The following is a 5,007-nucleotide window of genomic DNA, read 5'->3' on the forward strand; positions in this document are numbered from 1 at the left end:
AAAAAATACTAAAGATAAAATTATAAACTCACAAATTTGAAAGTATTTTAAAAATTTTAAATCTAGATACAACAGAGTGTGTACAGAGTACACTAACATTTCCATAAGAAGAGAAAACAAGAGTGTATATATAGTTATTGTTGAAAAAGGAGCAGAGAAAAGATAACAAACAACAGATGAAAATGATTATCTATGTGGAGTACAGTGGTTAGGAACTGGGTGGAGAGTGAAGAAATAGGAACCCGACTTCTCTGAGTAAATATATATGCTAACAATCAGTAATTAATAATATATTTTATTATATATTGATAATAATATGTGGTAAATATATATATTCCCCTATAAACATGTAAATATTATAAATATTTTAAAGTTAAATAAAAATGGCTTTTTAAAACCCAAACTCTAAAATTGAATACAAACAGAAACATGTGACTCTACCTATAAGTCAAATTGATAGCACACTTAACAACACAGGGAATATAATTAATTCAAGTAAATTTTAAACAGAATTCCCTGACTGTTCACCCCTAGTATGATAGAATGTAAGGATAAAAAAATGTTTATCCTTAAAAAACATATTTTAAAAAATTTTAAAAGATAAATTTTGAATTCTATTTAGTTTTGTTTTGAATAAGGGTACTGGTGGTATTGCTCTAAAACTGTTTTTGTGTACAGTGTAAAATAGAGCAAATGAGTAAATATTGTTTATGGTGTTTCTGGGGAAGCAGGATTTTCACTATGGAAAAAGAGGCATACCAAAATGGAATGGGAGAAAATAAGAAATAACCCTGTGATTTTGGATCTGAATTAGAAGTATCAGCAAGAACTCAGGATTTTGATTTTAAGAAACTTCCTAGGAGCTGGATACAATGAGCACATCTAGAGTCCATGTATTATATTCTAAATCTCATCCTCAGCCAAAAGGAATAGAACTACTTGAAGAAATGGCTGATACTGAATCTAGGACAAGGAATGTACAATATGAAGCATCACATGGTCCCAGAAAGCAAGTGTGTGCTTAAAGACTACTGCAATCGTGTTGTTAACAGCAATAGAGCTATTTTCCAAATGAAAAATTATTTGCAACACTAATATGTCAAGGAGACAAAAGCAAAACTGGGTAGGGAGCTCAGAGCCCTGGTCATTCACCCTCCATATTATTTCCCATCCCTATTAAGTGGCAGCCTCTGAGACCCAGAAAGGGTCTAAGAACCAGTGGTCTATTGAAAAGAGCCTGGATTTAAATGTCTGGAAACCTAGATTCTAATCCAAATTTGGCCAAACATTAGCCACACAGTCCTAGGTAAATATTTAGTCTCTCCGGGCCATATTTACTTAAATGTAAAGCAGTGCTAAAGCTATTAATTTACCTATTTCACACTTGTGAGGATCAAAGAAGATAATTGCGAAAATTCTTTGAAAGGTTAAATATGATGTTTCTACACTCATGTAACTTATTACACCCCATGGGGCATTTAGACAAATTTTTGTATACAATTTGGCAGCTGTCATTCTTAGCCATTGCCAAATGGCAGTGTAGCAGTAACAGATTTTTAATACATATCAGGGGAAGATGGACGTTCCCCTCCAGCCTTCCTTTCATCACAGATTTACTAGTCATGATGGTGTCAGGCATCTGACAGCACAAATACAAAGATAAAAGATTAAGATCTCGGGGCGCCTGGGTGGCACAGCGGTTAAGCGTCTGCCTTCGGCTCAGGGTGTGATCCCGGCGATCTGGGATCGAGCCCCACATCAGGCTCCTCCGCTGGGAGCCTGCTTCTTCCTCTCCCACTCCCCCTGCTTGTGTTCCCTCTCTCGCTGGCTGTCTCTATCTCTGTCAAATAAATAAGTAAAATCTTAAAAAAAAAAACAAAAGATTAAGATCTCAAGGGTTCGCTGTCTAATAAAGGAAAAATAGCATAAATAAAATACTTGAATGCACTATGAATGCAATGCTGGAAACACTTATATTACATTTGCAACCAGAAGACAATGCAATTAGCAGCGCCAGGATTCAGGGTAGAGAGGGGTGGCAGGGAACAAACACTGCATAGAAATGAAGGTGCCAAAATAGTAAATCAGCTGGCAAAAACTAATGAGCATAATTTGGAAGTAAATATAGCAGACTACAAACATGCACTTACTTTCAGTCACCCTCGAAACCCCACTAAAGTGCCAATGAGCACCTGGCAGTATAGCAAAAGTATACAAGATAAATCAAGATGGGTTTAAACCAGCAAATCAAGGAGAGTTTAACAGTTAAAAAAAATTGATCAATGTAATTTGTCATATTAAGAAGTTAAAGAAAAAAATCATACAATCAGTTCAATCAGAAAAAACATTTGATAAAATTCAACTGTTTCGTGATTAAAAAGAAAAATTTCAGCAAACTTAACATAGAAGGAATCTTTTTAAATCTAAAAGACAATATTAAAAATAAATCTTAACCCACAAGTGAACATAATTTTTAATGCAGAGACACTGAAAATTATCCTTTTGATATAAGGAACAAAATAAGGGTGTCACTGTCCCACTTCTTGTCAACATTGCTCTAAGTGTCGTAGCCAAAACTATACAGCAAAATGAAGAAATATGATAAATAAGTTAACTTATTTATTATATAAATATGCACATATGTATATTGCACATATATATACAAATACGTATATGTGCTCTAGAAACAGATCTACACATATATGGATACTTGACTTACGACAAAGGTAGTGGTGTAGTTAGAAGTGGGTGGACTTCTCAATATGGAATGACAGGAATGTTGAGTATCATTTTGGGGGAAAATGATATTGGAACACTTAGCATGCAATGAAATCAAAATCAATTCCACTTGGCTCATGGCACTAGGTAGGAAAGGCAAAACAATAAACCCTTTTAGAAGATTATATAGAAGAATATTTTCAGAAATTCAGGATAAGGAAATAGTCCCAAACAAAACACAAAAAAGGATAAGGTTAGGGGCGCCTGGGTGGTTCAGTCAGTTAAGTGTCTGCCTCCAGCTCAGGTCATGATCCCCAGGTCCTGGGATCAAGCCCTGGATTGGGCTCCCTGCTCAGTGGGGAGTCTGCTTCTCCCTCTCCCTCTGCCTTTCCCTCCTGCTCATATTCTCTCTCTCTCTCTCAAATAAATAAAATCTTTTTTTTAAGGATAAGGGTAATATTAAGAAAAATATTAATAAATTTGACAAAATTTAAATACTTCTGCTCATGAACATACACCACTAAAAGAAACAATGACACTCCAGGAGTAATAAGTGCCCCTAGTATCTAGATTATAATCTTTTTATACTATTTCTCCAAAAAGAGAACCAGAGCACCTTTTAGAAATGGCAATTCCAAATCTGTAACACAAAATGTACAGAATGATTCGGAGACATCTTGTTCAGCCTGAAAGCAATAAAGTTATCAATAGCTACTTGGTGTCATACTGAAAGAACACAGGAGCCAATTAGAAGGGGCCCATATGGACCAAAGATGGGACAACTTAAGCATCTAAAAAAATAATGGCTTGAATGAATTGAAGTATATCAAATATATACAAATCTATGTATTCATAATGATACCCCAAAAATAAAAAACTTATTGATCACTTTTAGAAGTTGCTACAAGCATAAAATCCTTATCCTAAAAATGATAAATAAAAGGAAAGAATCGAGTTTTTTATACTGCTTTCCCTGTATACTGTGCTGCAGGCTAACAAAATAAGTGACCAAGGAAATTTCTTCTTTATAAATTAATCACAGGTAGTAAATGCAAGAATTATAGTACTAGTTTACAACCACTAATGAAATGGTTCATCTAGGCAACATTAATGGTTCAGAAATCTTAAGCGAAAGGTTGAAGAATTTCTTAATGGATAATCATGTTGACACTATCTCAGCTCAAATCTAAGCGTAATTAAGAGTGGGAAAACCAGGGGCACCTGGCTGGCTCAGTGGTTAGGTGTCTGCCTTCGGCTCAGGGTGTAATCCCGGGGTCCTGGGATCGAGCCCCGTATCAGGCTCCATGCTCTGCTAGGAGCCTGCTTCTTCCTCTCCCACTCCCCCTGCTTGTGTTCCCTCTCTTGCTGGCTGTCTCTCTCTCTCTGTCAAATAAATAAATAAAATCTTAAAAAAAAAAAAAAAGAGTGGGAAAACCAGGCTTTATATGCCCCCAGACATGATGGAGAGGAAGTATATAGCATTACGCTCCTGCCAATGTGTTATTCTGGTGGCAAAGTGGTGGATTATCCTGTGCCTGGCAAAATGGAACCTGAGGCCACGAGTAGATATACCAGCCCAGTGAACCTGGCTGTCTTCCTCCATCTGACATTGGTGCTGTTGGCCATTGGCATGTTTTTCACCACCTGGTTCTTTGTTTATGAGGTTACCTCCACCAAGTGCACTTGAGATATCTACAAAGAGCTCCTTATCTCGTTGGTAGCCTTGCTCTTCATGGGCGTTGGAATCCTCTTCCTGTTGCTCTGGGTTGGCATCTACATATGAGTTCCCAAGTGTTCCAACAAGGTGGCTTCCCTGAATCCCTGCTTTTGTAAATTTAGTTTTTTACTATTGCTAGAAGTGTCCCACCTGCTGCTGCTCATACTAAAGGCAGATGTACGACAACAAAAAAAAAGTTAAACATATACCTATAATTTTATCCAGCCATTTAATTCCTAGGTATTTATCCAAGAGAAAGGGAGATACATGTCCACATAAAGACTTGTACATGAATTTTTACAGCAGCTTTATTTTTAAGAGCCAAAAGGTGGAAACAACTCAAATGTCCATCAGCAGATGAATAGATAGACAAATTGTGGTGGAGTCATACAATGGAATAGTGCTCAGCAATAACAGGGAAGGAACTAATGACATAACAACATGAATGAATCTTAAGTTACTTATGCTGAATGAAAGAGTATGTATGATTCCAGTTACATAAACTGTATGATTCCAGTCACATAAAATTCTAGAAAATTCAAACTCATTTATAGAGATACATAGAACATCAG

The 5,007-nt window shown here is 36.2% G+C and overlaps 1 pseudogene; it reads left to right on the forward strand.

Annotated features, from left to right (window-relative positions):
• The first annotated feature begins 4,258 nt into the window (after window positions 1-4,258).
• Window positions 4,259-4,501, forward strand: LOC123782866 (dolichyl-diphosphooligosaccharide--protein glycosyltransferase subunit TMEM258 pseudogene; annotated as a pseudogene).
• Window positions 4,502-5,007: the final 506 nt, after the last annotated feature.

Source organism: Ursus americanus, chromosome 6, assembly GCF_024610735.1.
Source record: "Ursus americanus isolate L20-20 chromosome 6, mUrsAme1.1.p, whole genome shotgun sequence".
NCBI lineage: Eukaryota > Metazoa > Chordata > Mammalia > Carnivora > Ursidae > Ursus > Ursus americanus.